Below are 18,484 nucleotides of genomic sequence, written 5' to 3'. Positions count from 1 at the left end.
GACCTGGTCACCACGTCCCTGTGGAACAGTCCCCTGCACCATGGTTTCCTGCAGACGATGACAAAGCAGACTGACACAGTTATTGATTTCTGACATTTACAATGCTAAGTGTATTAAAATGTTGGGATATGGGTAAATACTTCACCACTAAATGTATTTAGATTTTGTTGGCTTAAATAGCATTGAGCATTTTGAACATTGATCGTGCTGGCTTAGACAAATGTCCAGAGCAAAACAGGAATAATTCTACTTCAATACACGTATGTCCTTGGAGTAGAATTGCTATAAAGGGCCCTTGACACCCACAAAGCACAAACCTGCTATATTCAATAAGTTCAATAAGCCCTTTAAAGTGATAAGAATAATGTGATGAAATGATACAAATTAAATATATTTCTTATTATAACTTGTCTGGGGGAAAAGAATCACACATGTACAGTTCAGTACAGATTGCAGGTTGAAAATCAAAGAAAAACCCTGAATAAATGCGTGAACAGGGATGAGCAAAGTACATACACCAAATGTATTTTGAAATAAAATACCAGATACTGTAATTATAAGTGTATCAAAATATATATATATATATATAAACGTCCGTAATGTTTCAGAAGTGCAGCATACATACTTACACCAGCTCAACTCCCTAACCTCTTCTCATCTTCATCTGCCTCTCTCTTACTCATGTCTCTCCTCATAGGCTACTGCCTATCGATGCTTCAATCTCGCTCTGACTAGCATAAGAGGGAGAAGGACCTTGAGGCGTGCACCCACGCAGTCTTGTTCAATAGCACGGAGTTATAAAACAGCCCCCACTAAGTTACACACTTAGAAGTTGTGAGCTACAACAAACACCAGTGGTAGATGGAATAACAACCTGTTGTTTCATGGCTTTGCAGCACAACGTTGTTAATGCCAATGAGGCACAAAACATGTGTGCGTTTCCAAACCACCTCGTGGCATTATAAAGTAACCTTGTACAACAACTCTGAAACAGTTTACAGTTTTTTTTCCGTGCACAACCAACGAAAGCTTAACATAGGCTGAAAGTAGCAAGCTAGCATTGACTGTGAGGGCTACTAACACTCCTATGATACTAAAACAAACACCAAAACCTAACAGGAACTGTTAAGAATAGTAGCAATTTATGCTAAAAATCGATGGAGCTGGTAACCAACAAATTTCTCACCTTGTGTTTCTTCTTCTTTGGGTCTCGCTTCTTGCTGGATCATCAATTTTCTGAACCTTAATGTTCTGATCTCAATAAGCCAAAACACTTCATAAAATACAAAATATGTCATAAATACTTCCCATCCCTGTTCAATGCAGATGCTTCAGCACAGTGCAGCAGAGGTCACTGAATGGATGTGCAGTTGGGTTGACTGGGCCTCCAGGATGTTAGTTTTTCCTTCATTTTGTCATCCATGTGTAGATTAGAAGCTACGTTCCTTCCACCTCCTCTGAAGTGAGAACAGTTTTTCCTCACTTGGATATAACCGGACCCTGGTTTTACTGAGTTGTATTCAGTGTTGGGAAAGTTGATTTAACATTTTTATCAATTTACGCATTACTTGTCGATGGAGCTGCCTCAAAGGGGCTTTAAAACACCTCCGCTACCACACATCCCATATTCATTATTTAATACAGGCAGAAACAGAAAACATCATAAACCTTAGATTTCAACAGGCTGCTGCTTGGAGTATTTACTGATCATTAACAGCGAGCCTTGCCCCGGGCCTATAAACTGGTCCACCATTCCAAAATTTTTTTTTACGGATACACGAACTGAAGTAATTTCATCAACTTTTATATGTAACTTTATTATCAATAAAAAGAATATGAAAACACCAACACTATATCAAATGTGCAACAAACATTGATGAAGGAAGGACGGCTTTAGCTTCCTCAACAAGCTTTTTGTTTTACCATGAAGACCTGTAATGCTGGTTTAAATGAAACCTTAAAAGGTTCAGTGTGTAAAATTTAGGGGAAAGGGATCTATTGGCAGAAATTGAATATAAAATAATCCTAGGGATGTTATTACTAATGTGTTTCATCTAAATTGTACTAATGTTGTTTTCTTTACCCTAGAATGAGCCCATTACATCGAAATACCTTATATTTACATCGGGAGGGGTGGTCCTTTCTATGGAGGCCACCAGGTTTTTTACAGTAGCCCAGGCTGGACAAACTAAACACCTTTTGAGTTTTTATGACAACGGAAGGCTACCACAGGTTCTCTCTCATGTTTGGAAGCAAGCGGAGGGTGAGGTGAGGGGTATACAGCTGCAACATGCAACTTCACCACTAGCTGTCACTGAATTCTACACACTGAACCTTTAAATAAGTAAATCAAATGTGCATGTAAAACAACACAACCATTATTAACAAAGCATATGCATGTAAGATCAACCATATGTGAACAAAGTCGATGTCATGTATTGATGACATATCAGATAACAACACAATAATACAAGCAGAGCAGAGAGGAGTAGGTCAACAACGTGTTGTGTTAAGTACAGACGTCACACCCACATGTCTGTGGACCAAATATCAGCATTAGTTAAATGCATGCAATTTGGTGACAGTGGATGTTAACAGTTGCTAGCTATGTTCAGAGCACAAGCAGCTCAGGCTGTTACAGTAACAACCAAATCACCACGGTAATTACGGTCATTAAATGGTACAACTAACCATCAGGAAATGTAGCATGGTACACTGTGAAACTAGTGACGTTTCATTCCATTTTAGCAAAAACACAAAGTAGTTGACTCACAATAAGCCTAAAGTTTCTGAGGCCCCTGGAATTATCCATTCATTGGCTATATAGGCCTGCTATACTAATGAAATGACATTGTCTTATCATGCAGTGCTAACAGGGTTGTGTGACCTTCTGTGTTTTGTACAGAGGCTTAGGATAATTACTGTACAGCTTTGTCACACATAAAGCCCTGCTTTTGTGAGGCACTGACACGTTTTAATACAATCAACAACAGAAACCCCTGATCAGTGAATTAATTATATCAAACCCAGCGTGCCTTTCAAAATAATAGGCCACCTTGTCTATCTCACAGGCACAATGGGGAACTGATACCTCCCCATTATTGCTCTCCACACAGGAGTTCCCATCATTTGTGTTTGCAGCCGTGCTGCGGCACAGGGCGCACTGGCCTTTGTGCCAGTAAATCCCATCAACTCTGTATGCTAAGGTGAGGGGGGGCTAGGGCCGTGTGTTGTTAAAAAGACTGGACTTGAAGTGATGAAATCAAAGGGATTGTGCCACCCTGACGACACTGGAGGAAATAACAGCCTCTCTGATGTAGTTGCAGGGCTCTTTAATATTTAATTAAAAAAAGCAGGAGAGAGGGGATGCTGGCTTCAAAATGCCCTGTTTTCACTTTGCTCACCAACAATGTAAAAGCATTTTGATGGTGGTGACGGTGTTGTATCATGTTGTTGCCTTATTTCATGACAAACAGTCCCTGACACATGGGCCTAATGCAGCTGCAGTGGAAACACTGAAGGATTGTGTCACCTTGTTGGCATTTCCCCTGCATGTGTATTCATGTTGAGAACTTGTTGACGGACAGGGACATTTTTGCAGGACCCACACCAGCTTTTGTGTTTTGTTGTCTGGCTTTACGCATTCATTCCTCCCTGAAAACACACTGACTGTACGCGTGCATGTGCGTCTTCCTGCCTCCTGCCTCCCTGCATCTGACAGCGTCCCTCCCTCTTTCTCTCTCTCTCTCTCTCTCCTCCTCCTCCTCCTCCTCCTCCTCCCTCTGTCATTAGGCTTTTCGCCGGCTCTACACACCGACACACTCCCTTCCCCTTAAACCCGGAGAATAAACACGGAGCGGCGGCAGGAGCAGGACTAACCTCCCCCTCTCGGTGCGCACCATCCATGGTCCTCTCCTGGAAGCCTGTCTGACAGGAGGGTATGTTGAAATATTCATATTTCCTTGCTCCCCTTGCCAGTTTGCTGCTGGCGGAATAAGCGCAGCATCGACTGTGTCAAACGATTTGTTGAATGTGGGGGTTTGGATTGTCGAGGTGTCTCTCATTTGTACGCGTAATAATTCGTCCCTGATTGCGGCGCGTTGATATGATTCTCTCTGCGCGTTTCGGCTGCTGCAGTGAGCGAAGCTTGTACGTGTTCGAGCTGCAGCTCCTCAGCACACCATCATTTTATATCGCGCACGGACTTTGCCCACTTGCTTGCCGACCGCTACCGGGGGAGGACTCATATATCGTGGGACTGGAGCAGGCGCGAGTTGTAGCGTGGTTTTGTGGCCCAGTGGCTCCGGTCAGGGCTGACAGCAGAGATCTGTCGACCTGCAGCCAGGCGGTCAGAGCTCCTCCTGCTCCCTCTCTGCCTGTGACACTTAGAAGCAGGATCTTATCACTACACAGCAACACTTTCATCTGGGAATCCCCAGGTGCCTCAAAGTTGTGATTTCAGAAATCATCTGTTTGGTGTCTATATGTGTGTGTGTGTGTGTGTGTGTGTGTGTGTGTGTGTGTGTGTGTGTGTGTGTGTGTGTGTGTGTGTGTGTGTGTCAGGCTGCTGTCAGGGCAAACTGGATGCCATTAGCTTAGTCACTGTATTCACACACACCCATCACTGTAATTATGCAACGGCCACACTGACTGATACACACCAACAGGAGGACTTGCACAATGCTGCCATCGTCACACCCTCTCTAAAGCAGCACCTCTGGCACAAAGTGGTCGAGCTTTGCTTTTGTCACAAACTCAAGTTGATTTGTAGTTCATGTTTTTTTTTTTGTAAACTCACTGTGACTCAGGCTGTCGGTGTAAAGGTTGTGAAAATACAGACTTCAGCTGAGGACTGTGGAGATATTTAGCAGCAGAGGTGAAGCAGCACTGTTGTCGTTTTTTTCTCCTGCATGCTCAGACAGGTCCATGTATGGAAATGGCTTCACCTTTGCTCCCCTCCTTGCTTTCCACTAGTTTTGTGGAATTACATACAGTACTGAAGAGCAATGTGTCAGTCAACTTCAGGATGCTTTGCTACGACTGTTCTCTGTGGCTGTGCATCAAGTTTGCTCCAACTTTATTTCAACCTTAAATGTCTCTATAGCTGCTGTCAGACATGCATTGAACTCCAAATAATCCCCTGACATTCTGTGGAGGGGCTGTATGTGAAAACGCAAATCATCAAGTCATTTGTTTAGGACATTCTCTGGAGTTTCTCCAGCAAGTCCCCTAACAATGTCCGAATGAGCCCATGTGAGAATATATCTTATATTTGTCTGTTTTTCGCCTGCATACTCTGAAAGGTCCATGTATGGAAATGGTTTCACCTTTCTCCCCTCCTGGCTACAGCCAGGATACATCCTCTGGAGGCCGCAAGTGAGTGGGCGCGTTGATGACATTTCTAACACACGGCAGATGCAATACTGTAAAACACAAAAAGGAGACAAAAATCTCAGGATGAAGAAGTGAAGCCATGCAAAGAGACGACAGAGACAAAGATGTCAACTTGGATAGACAACATCTCTGCAGCGAAATGTATACGTCAGTTATGTCCTGCTTCCTGGATGCTGCACCACGGTCCGGAAAATGTCTCTTGTGCCGTCTCCTGAGTATGTGAAAAGCAAACTTAGGACAACGTCCAGACGAAACATTCTCCGGAGTTCGTGCTGTTGAGTTCCAGCAAAGTCCTACAAAGCTTTATCCTTAAAATGTCTTTTGACATGTCTGACTCTTAACACAGCCTACCATGACACATTTGTATTTGTTTGTTAAGGTGCTAGCATTGGCTCAGCACCTCTGCAGCATACTGGCCTTCGCTCTGTGGGCTCGTGATACTTGGTCACACTCTTCCTCCAGGGTACACACTTTGTCAGCCTCAGCTGCCAGACCTGCTGTCACACTGCATCAGTGTCGTCAACATAGGACACACTCCTGAGCCTGCTGTGTCAGCGAGCCTCCCCACTGAGTATGACCTGATGCTTCTTCCCCCTCCTAACAGCCAGGAAGCCATTACATCATCTCAGCATGAGCATCAGTTTCCCCCCCACTGTTTGCTCATCAGTGCTTCGGCACAAATTTGTGATCCCACAGAGTTCAGACACACTGAAGTGAATCAAAGTTAAAGATTCTGTACGGCTTCATTCTTTGTAGTGTAGCCTATACTGTATGTACACAAAGTCTCGCTGCTATAGCGTGTATATGTTAGTGTTTGTGTGTGAGTTCCGATGTCCCAGGGTGCTGCTGGGATTTCAGAGCCCAGCATGCTGCCTACCTCCATTTGCAATTCAAATGAGAATGCATGAGGCTTCTATTGGCTGAGCGGCCCTCCTCTCCTCTGTGTCTCATTGGAGCCAATCACTCCCTGTACTTGCAAGTTGACTCAACCATTTCTTATTGACTTTTCCGCTGGAAAATCTGAGCAGTTGTTGCTTTCACCTCATGACACAGGACCAGAGGAGAAGAATATTTTCAAGTGGCCATCTTAGTTTATTTTGTATGTACTGCTACAGTATCTTGTCATTGGCATGGAATAATGCAAATATGTGTTGGGTGACCCTGATGCTGCAGAGGCATGCAACAGGTACCTTGTGTGTGTGTGTGTGTGTGTGTGTGTGTGTGTGTGTGTGTGTGTGTGTGTGTGTGTGTGTGTGTGTGTGTGTGTGTGTGTGTGTGTGTGTGTGTGTGTGTGTGTGTGTGTGTGTGTGTGTGTGTGTGTGTGTGTGTGTGTGTGTGTGTGTGTGTGTGTGTGTCTGTATGCGTGCGCGTCTGCATGTGCTGCTGTCCGAGCTGAATGTTCTTTGACCCGTCATGTTTTTGTAGCTTGGTGACCGTGGTCACATCTCTTCCTGTCTGCTGAACTCCACTCGAGTCACCAAAAATGACGCACACAAAGAAACACACACACACACACACACACACACACACACACACACACACACGTACTTCTTTACTAATGTGGACCTTCACTGATACAATGCATTCCCTATCTCCTTACCCCAGGCATTACCCTTTTTTAAACGAAACTATGTTTGCCTTTCTTTCACAGTCTGTTTTTTCCTCTTTTAAATCATACTTGGGATATTCTCCAGCTTGTCCTATGTTCTATAATGGGAAAGTGTGTAGTTTAAAAAGGCATAGAGGTAATGATGTCTGATCTACTGAGCGGGCCACAAGGCTTTCATAGTACTGCCATACAAGCCAGTAGCCAGTCAGATTTACCTTTAGCCTCAGGTTCGGCCTGTATCATTGATTACAAGGCTGAAACACTTGATGATGCTATGGTGCACAACTGAGGTTCAATCCTCTGATGCCATGAACCTGTTTTATTAGAACACAACTACTCTTACCACCAGTAACCACGGGTCTTGCTGGATGCAAGACTGACATCTTTGAGGGCTTGATTTGCTGTTGCACCACACAGAGCAAACTACAATGGCTAACATATCCTGACTGTTAGTTGCTATTGTAAGTAGAGCTTCAGAAATGCTGGATCTTACATTTACTATAATGCAACTGAGTTGCTTTTTTGGACCTTCCCTTCCTGGTGAATGCCCTCATCTCAATCCACCATTCCACTATGTGGTGACAGGGCTTTTCCAGGTGCCCTTCCTTCTCCCACATGGCTCAACGGTTGTTCTCCTCGTTGTCCGGGCTGATTGCCGGGCTGTGTAGGCGGGGCTGTATCCAGGGGAGGTGGGGCTGTACGTGGAGCCTTTAGGACTGGTTGTGAAGTACGTGGGAGATGTGGCTGGATGGATGCTTGGGTGAGGTTGGGGAGCAAGTTGGGAAAGGATATCTTAAACCCTTAAACCAGCACCAAGTCAAAAATGTAACTTGTCTTCTGAATGAGACAAGTAGAGAAGGACGTCCCTAGGGTTTGTCATGGACAACACATGTATCATTTTAAATATTAATTTCGACACAGACCTTGGTATTTACAACTTTCCATAAGTAAATGGATTGTTTACACACCATACCTCATACCTGAGAGCTGATCACTTGCGAGCAGCACTGTGATATTGATTGTTGGCTGAAACAGCTGTAATCGCAGCTCTCCAGTGGCCCAGTGCACTGCAGCTTTATGTTTGTTTACCCAATGAACAGAGACCTAATCTTATTCTGTTTTACACGCTCTCTTTTTATGAGCTTTGTTTCGATTGACCAAAAGAGGATCACACGACATTACAGCAGCTCAGTCCAGCGACAGTTCTCATTGTGGCCGTTGTGCTTTTGTTTTGTGTGAATTGTGCTGAGCCTCATAGGGATGCTGCAGCCACTGCAGTCCTGTCAAAATCTTGTTACGGTGCAGGCTCAAACATCGTATTGCCTCACTGCTTCAATAGTGAGTGGGGCCACTGCCAGCAGCAATGTCCACAGTTATCTGGTCCACCTCCCTCCTTCTACTCAGGATCTCTTCCCAAACCAGTTGCAATCCTGTTGCCGTCTGTCTGATCAGGGCTTTATTTTTAGCTTTGGTTTTTACTCACACAGCTTTGGGCGATTTGTTGCCTTCCTCACATTGCATCATTCTGTCTGCACTCGGTTGTGAGAGGAGAGAAAGAGAAGCCATTCGTTTGCCATGAGACGGTTTTATTCCACTGTTCTGTTTCCCAATTTCAGTCATAAAGCTTTCACATGATGGGAAGCATCACTTTGTCCTTTCCGAAGGGGAGACACAGAGCTTTTTCCACGAGCAGCGGCTCAGCGTGCCTCAGCCTCATGATAACAGTGAGTCAGCAGGTTCTCTCTTTCTTCCTCCCTCCTTTGCATACCTACACTCGTCTCCCTTGCTCCCTCTTGCTTTCTGCCTTCTTTGAACAAATCCCCTGACTCTCACGGATGAGACCCATCATGTTGTTGTCTGGCTTTGATCTGGTGCAGGGATACCCATAGTGCCACTCTTCTTTCTTTTCTTTTTTTTTGCCCCCCACAGAAAAGCAGAATCTATATTTCAGGCAAAGTTGGTTCATGTGAGGAAAGAGAACACTTCTTTCCAGGCTGTTGTGGAAATACTTCACTCCAGCTATTTTGCTGCAGTCTTCCAAAAAACCGAGCCAGCAGCTATTGTTTTCTTTTGGCCACTTAGCATTTAGCAGCATTAATTAGAGCCTCTGCATTCAACAGTTGTGGAGGAAGGCTAATTCCATTGTTGGTCTGTGTCCATTTCCCCATCGAGTACACTGCACAATTGGCCGAGTCTCTCAAATTGTAAAAAGCTGGTGGATTGAGAAAAAATACGTATGTAAGGTTGATCTTAGTGCAGATTATTTATAATTACATAAAATAAAACACAAAAATGGGATTAGGAGAGATTAGTTTTGCAGAAAAGCAAAAAAACAACAACAGTGCTATGTCTCCTTCTGTAGGATAAATTGAGTTGCTCAAAATTATTTTTACTGCATGTTGCAGGTAAAGTGAAACTGACTCTGGCCTTTCAGGGTGATGCTGCATGTTGAGCGATGACATTTGCTCCTGCTGCTGTGTGGTTAGTATGAAAATGTGTTTTTGGCAATGGTCTGATGAGTACAAAGTACTCCCAGTCCCTTTGGGCCTGTCGTTTGGCTTCTAAACTGGTCAGACAGGTTGGAAGGCAGACCCAGACACAGCCGCAGTCATTGGTCCACACTTTGTGCACTCACTCTAGGTGTGTGTGTGTTTGCTGTTCTCAGTTATGATCTGTGGTAGCACGTGACACACGTCTTGTTTGTTTACTGTGTGGTTCATGCTTATCGGTTGTTGCACCAACTCGTTTGTTGCTTTGTTTTGCAAAAAACACACACACACACACACACACACACACACACACACACACACACACACACACACACACACACACACACACACACACACACACACACACACACACACACACACACACACACACACAGTCTCCATGATATTACATTGACTTCAGCTGTGTTTCCACTGCAGGAACTTTCCCCAGGAACCAGGAACCTATGCAGGAACTCTGTTTTCCACCACAGGGACCAGGGTCTGAGTTAAGTCCCCTCAAAAAGGGGCTCAGTCAACTCACAGTCAATCTCTTCATTAGCTCCTAAAATCTGTTTCCTTACTTTATGTTTAGCGTTTTGGGTGTTTTGAATTCCGTTTTGTCACTAGTGGAAATAATAAATCTCTGAAGGCTTTCTTTTAGTTCCTTGAAAAAAGTTCCTGTGACTAAAAGTTGCAGGTACTTTTGTTCGAAACACAGCTTTACATAAATTTCCACCAACCTTAACCATAAATAGTATTTTTGAACCTTAACCTTCACACATCTTCACCTTTAGATTTAAAATGTGCTCCTTTTACATGAAGAGTAAATAAAATCAGGTTATAAAGACTAAAACCTTGTTTCTATAGATAATCCATCAGAGGGATGGTTCAGGTATATGGTTGCATCATGGTATTTGCTGGGATTAAGGGATCATGTAAGTGCATTTAATGCTGAAGTTGTTAAAGTACAGTTAGTAAAGTGCTGTGGGGGCGAATGGGAGACAAAGCAGCTACTTGAAGAGTTGAGTCAGACAGGCTGAGGCACTGAGGAACAACAGTGCCTATCCAGATCCACTGACAAGGGCCAAACCACAATGGCACGTGTCAAAACCATAGGTGTGGGTGTTTTGATGGGTTTCTTATGCCACTGTGGTCCACCTGCCCTTTAGCAAAATCTTGAAAATTCTATGGTGCATTCATGTGTTGTTCAGAGCACTAGATACTTTAATGGTAGCTCAGAAAACGTTTTGGTGCGAGACACTTTCTGGCTGTTGTTCAGAAAGTGGTGCAGGCCACTTGTAGGAAGGTTTGTGGTGCAATCCCTGAAACCTCCAGTCTGCATACTGAAGTGTCCTCGGGCAAAAGGTTTCAAACCATTTCAAACCATCATCCCTAATGGTTGCACTGTCGGTGTTTGAGTGAGTGTGTGTGTATGGATGAATGCCATGAAGTGTAAAGTGATATTATCGATTAGACTAAAGGCCTATAAAGAAATATAAGTGCAGTCCATTTACCATATAAAAATCTGTTTATGAGTCCGACTTAGGAACAGCATTGCTTACTCGTTCAGTTCATTCAGGATTTGACTCTCAGTGCAGATAGGGAGGTTTGTTTGCAGGGATATACACTTTCATCTGCACTTTCATGCAATCATAACAGCACCTAAAAATACACTTCATTCAAAAAAGTATAACACTGACGGTACGGATATAAATATCATCCATTATCTATACTGCTTATCCATTGAGGGTGGCTGGGGAGCTGGAGCCAATCCCAGCTGACGTTGGGGCGAGAGGCGGGGCACACCCTGACAGTCTATCAGTGTATCACAGGATCAACGCCAGGATTGCCTCCAAGTGAACCATGTTAACTCTCATGCATACCTATAAGTCTCCAATTAGACTATCCTCTATCTGCATATAGATACAAACTCCACACAGAAAGACCCCAGTTGAACAGGGTTTCAAACCGGGAACCTTCCTCTTGCATTTATGTTGGTCGTAGCTGAATCAGCTGCTGCTCTGGTGTTCCTCTCACTGCCGTGTTTCTCAGTGAGCTAATCTGTGTCCTCACCTCATTAATAAGGCTGTTGATTTATAATCCGAGCAGGTGCTCTCTTCTGCAGCAGGTCCCTTTGAAGCCATACACTGGTGTTGTTACAGCAATGTCACAGTGTGTACCCTGCTCCAGTTTGTGTCAATAGTAAAACTACTACAAATCCCAGTCCTGCTGTTCAGCACAGCAGCAGTGGTTTGTAACAGAAATGTATCGCTGTTGCATTTTTGGGGGGGGGTGGTCCACTGGTGACTGAAACCTCGGTGTGTTTGCGGTTGATCACTCATGCGTGTGTGTGTGTGTGTGTGTGTGTGTGTGGTGTCACGTCCCAGCACACTCTCACTTCTCTCCCTCACCTGCACTCAGAGAAGTTGGAAGGATGTAAGGCAACTCTTCAGTAACGGTCTCGTTCTTTTGCCGTCAGCAGCTCCCCCTGTGATTGTCAGATGTTTGTGCCGCAGGCTTTTTCTCTAATTGTTTCACAGCTTTTTTAAGAGCTTTTCTCTTGGTTCGCCGTTTTCACTCGGCACGTGCTGATCATTCATGGCTTCTCTTGTCACGCATTGATTACTTTTTCACTCTTGTTTTTAGGTTGGCAGCGATAATGCGCAGCTCCTTTATAATTCATGCTGTGATTGATGTCCCTCTGGTTGCAGTTTTCATGCTGCAATCTCACCAGACACTTTTACTCCAGCACCACTCAGCGCTGCCAAACACACCACAGTCCACAGATTAAGATGCTTGGTGTCGGCTTTCGGCTGCCATTCAGCAAACCACACACTGTTGTCCGCAGCAGTAGCGGCGGTGCTTGGCAAGTGACGGATTCTGCTCAGAAAAGTTGAAAAGACAAGTTGCGGGGCGGCATTGAAAACCTTTACAGCCTCCTTCTCTCTCTGTGCCAGTTGCTGTCTATACCTAAACAAATACTCAGCTCCTTCTTTAGCATCTTTACAAATCCTCTGACACTGACACCAATAACACAGAGAGCTCCAATAGCTTCCTTTCAGCCCCAACACTGATCCTAATAAGGAGATGAATGGCTCTGTACAAACAGTCGAGTTGAGCTGGGGACTGGATGTATGCCCACGGCCTCTCTCTCTCTCTCTCTCTGCGTGATGTGTGTGAAATCCTGTTTCAGTCTCCTCTCGTCTGCCTCTGGTCCTCTGTTGAACTCCGTCAGTGGTGAGTTCAGGTGTGGACAGACGCGACAGCTCCCGCCCCTTCTGGACTAGTCAAAGTTAGAAGTTCGTAGGGATGCACCGATCTGATTGTGATATCCGATATTGGTCCGTTACTGACTCAAATGGCTGGATTGGGTATTGGTTAGTGTTGGGTACAGAAAGTAGTCCAATTTGCCTGAGCAATAAAAAGCCTCTCTCCATTGTCAGCCGTCGTTTTGTGCTTTTTTTAAAGAGAAAAGTAACAGCTCTGGCACCGTTAAGGCAACGGAACTGTTTTAAAAGTATCTATTTGGCACCTGTAGCTGATAAATCCCAAACAATATCCAACCTAGTATTGTTGACAATAGGGCAGCTGATCTATATGATTCAGTTCTATGTTATACTATGTTTTATTCCATGTGCATGTGCTACAACATGCGTAGCTGCTCTGCTACTGCTTTGTTCTGTATTCTTGAGAAATATCACAGGTAAGACTGTGAACAGGCTGATTTGTCTGTTGACGTCCCTCTCCCCAAACAGTGAATACACTTCTCATTGGTCACGATCACTGAGACGTGTGCTCAGTGTACACACGCCTGACAGAGGTGTGAGATTTGAAAACTGGCAACATACCTACATGCGCAGTCTGCCGGCAAAAGGGGGGGCTGAGGTGAGCTGCTGACAGCACTAATCACACACATACCTGAGGACCTACTCACCACCGGTGTGTGTTCTGTTTGTGTGTTGACATTGTTGAAATCTGGATATATGCCGAACTAAAATATGTTGCTTACACTACATATTGGTGTATCAATAAATTGAAAAAAAAGATCAAATAGAATTTTGTTCCATATGCTTGTGTATGTGGTTTTAAGATAAAGGTCTGCAACATTGTCACATGAATAATTTATGTGGAATAATTAGATAGAAAAAGTCTCTTCTACTGTAAGTTATGTGAATGCGAAACGCTTTAATGCAAAAAAAGAGAACAGAACTTTTCATAACTCATTTGCCAGTTTTTACAATTTAAACCAGCGTTGTGGAAGTGAGATGAACAACAAGTGAAACGAAAGTACTGACCTTCTTTAATGTGTAGTTGTGGAATACGCTGTATTGTATAATTTAAATACATATAACATTATAGCTTATAATAATTAGCTGTGATGGTGTATAATAAGAAAGGGATTGATTTGATCAAATTGTTCAGATTAAATCAGCAGGGACGGTGAAAGGGAAAGAAAAAGCCTCATTGAATTCTCCAAAAGTCTGAATGTAGTAATGATACAGATTTATTGACTGTATGGAAATCATGCCACACCCTCAGCTCTTTGTTTCTCATACACAGAGAAAAACTAAATTCGAATCACAGCACTGGACGCTAACAAAGTTCTGTAAAGATGAACTGTGCAGGAGATTTTGTACAAACATACAACAGGAGAAGAGGCCATTGTTGGAACTAATTTCTGTGCACGGATTTGAAATTGGTGTGCAATAAAAAGCCTCAAAATTCTTTAAGCCACTGTCTCAGCTCTTGTTTATTCCTCAGCAGAGAGTGGGAGGCGCTCACCATAAACATTTACCTTGTACATTTGCACATGTTGTGTAACAGATAGGAAAATGTGGGAGTGAAATGGAGCACCGTCACAACATTTCTGCGATTATATGTATTTTTGTTGTTCCTTGGTAGCAGGCACGAGGTGCATTTGATTTTTTTTAACCAGCATATCTTCACACTCTGCCCTTTAATTCGACACAAAGACAATAAATTAGCTGTGAAATGTACCCACAGAAATAGAAGAAGTCTCTCCCACAGGGCAGGGTTTACACAGAATGACTTCTTAGGGCTGTAAAATGTGTAACTGTTTCATTGAATTTGGCATTTTCCTATAATGTGTTTGTCTTTCACACATTACAAAAGGCAGCCCAGGCTAATGTGTGTTTACAGAGAATTTACTGCAAGGATGGAGAAGGGCTTGTGGTCACTCACTGTTTAGCCTGAGACCAGAATGGAATTTTTCCTCTACACCTGAGTCATCACCGCTCACCATTACTCAGGTATTTGCTTATGGACCATGTCATAACAGCAGCCTTATTTTAGCCTCTGGCTGTTTCACGGATTATTTTCATGGCCAGACTGGCCTGTAGCTAAACCGTCTGTTCACAACAACACAGCCACAATTCTTTCTCTCTGCTTTAGCTCAACTGCAGAGACAAGAAATTACAGCAGACAATGCGTGAACAGATCAGGAGACTGTAAAGTTCCTCCTAGTTCCCTCGCTGTGACGCAATCTGCCTTCAAATGCAGCCTCCGAAGGATGCAGCCCCTGAATTGAGACACAATTATAGCTGTGCCATCTTTTGCAATGGTATTACTAGTGCCTAACTGTAGATAATTGTGCCACCAACTGCTTATCTTGATGTGCTCAACTCGTTTTATTCACATAAATAGTACTGGATGGAAATGAACATTAAACATTTTTTTGGGCAAATATGGCTGAAATGTTGGATACAACGACCTGTCCAGGGTGCACCCCTCAAAAGGGTAAGCGGTATAGATAATGGATGGATTGACGGATGGATGGATTGACGTATGGATGGATATGCATCGATGATAAGCAGATTTCATTACCTTTGAACAGAGCCAGGCTAGCAGTTTCCACCTGTTTCCACGGTTTGTGCTGAGCTCAACTCACTGGCTGTCGGCTTTGGCCTTATATTTAGCATGCTGATCTTCTTTTATGAATATATTAATCGTCTGTACAGCATTGCAGCTATCAGCCCTAAATGTGAGGTTCAATATCTCATCTAATGACACAACCTGCTCTATACTGGCTGAGCCCCAGCCACCGCTTATATGTGACAGACGTGTGTATTATTGAATGTTCCTTGTCGCTGTAAGTGCTGATTCTTGTAAAAGGAGGATTTGTGCAGTTGCTCTTCCAAATGCCTCCACACAGTCTCGGCCAAGATGAGCTGCAACGCTACCATCTGAATTCCCAAACAGGTAAACAACAAAGCAAATTAGATAACTCCAACACTGTCTCAATGACACATTGGACATTTCAGTGCGATTGATATGCCCTTGCTGTGACTACAGTCGCATGAGCCCATTAACCAATGTAGCCTACATTGATGTGTGGAGCAGGGCGGAACCAAAATCAGTCACTTCCCTGTGCTGCTTTGTGTCGTCACTTCATACCTCACACTCTACCTGAAATCCATATTTATTACATCCAGGTTTTTAAATATTTCATGTTCAGGGGACCATTTTCACTTATTGTAACAATCCCTCCTAATTTGAAGTGTTGGTATTTAACATCTCTGCATTAAGAGAAATGTTCTTTTGATTCTGAGTGAAACACAGATGGATTTCATCAGAAAGTCCCACTTTTTAGAGATCAATGTTTGAATAACCCTAATTAATATTCACATTCAGTTGTCAGACTGGACTGTCGCCTGGGAAACGACACACTACTCCAGAGAATGAGCATCAAGCTGACCATCAATAGCACATTCAGGCTACATCCACACTGCTATGTTTTCATTCGCAAACATCCCTGTCCACTCAAGGCTTTTTGTTCTGTATCAGTTTAATCCCTGTCCATATTAATGTCTGAAAACGCACATCATGTGACCACTCTTGTACTCTGGACAGGTGAAGACTTTAGCGTCCTGCTCGACCCGGGAATAGTCACAGATTGCTTGAATAATATCTTGCCTACCACACTGTACAAACAGTTTTACAACAGTGTCATTGTAACATGCAGAATTTAACTATACAGCAGCTGTTTGCAAAGACAGCAGGCTCAGCAGCACTTATAATTGATTATACATTTTAGAGGTTCAGAAAGTCTGGAGTAGTGTGGATGCCAGGCGTATCCGCAGCAGAGTTGCCTCAGTCCAGCCACAAACATCTTGAACTGGGCGCTTTACTCCCACTCCCACCAACCCCATGTCCTACTAGTGCCGCCTGCTGCCTGTGGAACCTCCTTTAGATTCACAGCCTCAGCGATGGCGTAAGGATTAATAAAGCTGCACCCCTGTAACTCCAGTCCATTGTCCTGTCTTAACAGCCATGAGCTCCCTTCCCTCCAGGAAACTGTTCCCCTTGCTACTGACCAGCCTCCACACATGATCCCCTTTCACGGACCCTCACAACCGCAGTCAGTGTGAAGTGCTCCATTTTGTCATAGATTTAATACGTCTCATTCAACAGTTCCACTTTAGGTCAGATTGACTAACGTAAAAGGACATGCAAATTTGCTGTACGCATTTCATTCAATTTACAACACTGCAACCTGTGTCCATTTAGCTCTTAATTTACTGAGGCAGCAGCTCATTACGCAGTCAGCGCCTGGGACTGCGCTCCGGGCCCAATCTCCGTATGAGGGAGGGAACAGTAGTTGGGAAATGGGATTTGTCCCAGATTGCCAAACTCGGGGAAAAAGACAGGATAATGTGAGGTGGAGATACTAATGAAGAAGCAAAAGATTCAAGAAAGAGACACTGAAGCTGAGAGCAGAGCAGGTGGAGGGTGGAGATGGTGTTGATACGGTTGATGTCTCACAAGATGACTCGGGGAGATATACAGCCACAGTTCACTGAATGTCACCCTCAAGTTAAAAATTGAAAAACAACGAAACAATTGGCAGCCCCCTGTCCCTTGTTTGTGTCGGGTTATGACACTTTTAATCTTAATCATTCTTTTTCTATTTGATGCAGTTTTAGTTTGCTTCCGCTGCTCTAGAGCTGTCATTGCAAAATTGGCCTCAAAATGTTTCTTTGAGCCTAAGTGCAAAATCCATTTTTTTTCAAATAATTTTGCATGATCATTCCTCAAATGCATCTGCAGCAGGAAGAGATGTGTGACTCACTGCTGACATGCAGACACACAGTAGGCGGTGCCAGAGCTTTTTCCTCACTGGGACAAGATGGGGGCTAAATCATTTATTGGCCACACCAGAGGATCTACTGCAGCGTGCCATCGGTGGTCTCCTGTTGTCCCACTTCTCCTCCTCCACTTTCTTGTAGTTTCTGGTTGACCTTGACAAGTTGGTGACGATGCATTTTTTTTTTATCATTCTGCTGTAACACCAAAACAAGCGTGTTTGTGTGCGTCTTTCAGTTGTGTATCTTAGCTTAATTTCTGGCTCTAAACATGTAGCATATGGTCGGTTTATGAGAGATTTTTTCACTGAAACAGCAGCCTGCCTGAAATGATGCTAATAACAGCAGTGAAACCCAAACCCCAGCAGTTCAGTTGTGAGCTGCACAGCCGAAGCAGTGGGTCAGAGAGAAGCTGGAAAGCTCTGTAGAGCTGAAGGGGAAGTGGAGTCTGCTGATAATCCTCTGTTGGTTCTTTTGCTATAGGCAAACCTTTTCACTTGACAAATAGTAGAGTGATCCATTAATGATATGAAAAATATTGATTGTAGGTACTTAAAGTAAACATGAGCAATGTGAACGCGCCTTAAGTGACTCAAGTGCAAAGAAGGGGCGTTACTGGATTGAGTTAACTGGGGAATTAAAGGAGCAGCAGCAGAATTTAAGTAAATAAGACTGGGTTTTGTTTGTCAAGCGTCCGTTAATTTCCTTGTTTGGTTACAATAGAAGCTGTGTAATTCTTGGTAGGGCTACAGCCCCGCCCTGCCCCGCCCTAGTGCTGCCTGTGCATGCAGATTGAGCCTCAAATATTCAGTGGAATGAAATATTCTTCTGTTGCAAATCTGTTTTTCCCCCAGTAACTGTGAGTTTTGTTTTCGCTTTCTGTGTCAGTG

At 43.7% G+C, this 18,484-nt stretch overlaps 1 protein-coding gene across 6 annotated transcripts in view; it reads left to right on the top strand.

Annotated features, from left to right (window-relative positions):
* The first annotated feature begins 3,794 nt into the window (after positions 1-3,794).
* Positions 3,795-18,484, top strand: part of LOC118104989 (protein 4.1) — a 74,244-nt gene continuing 59,554 nt past the window's right edge. For all 6 annotated transcript variants that reach the window (XM_035152341.2, XM_035152344.2, XM_035152345.2 and 3 more), the window contains exon 1: positions 3,795-3,938. The gene's annotated coding sequence lies outside the window, so the exon portion shown is untranslated. The remainder of the gene's footprint in view (positions 3,939-18,484) is intronic.

Source organism: Hippoglossus stenolepis, chromosome 3 (genome assembly GCF_022539355.2).
Source record: "Hippoglossus stenolepis isolate QCI-W04-F060 chromosome 3, HSTE1.2, whole genome shotgun sequence".
Taxonomy (NCBI): Eukaryota; Metazoa; Chordata; class Actinopteri; order Pleuronectiformes; family Pleuronectidae; genus Hippoglossus; species Hippoglossus stenolepis.
Note: the sequence above shows the minus strand (reverse complement) of the source record. Positions and strands in the feature narration are given on the sequence as shown.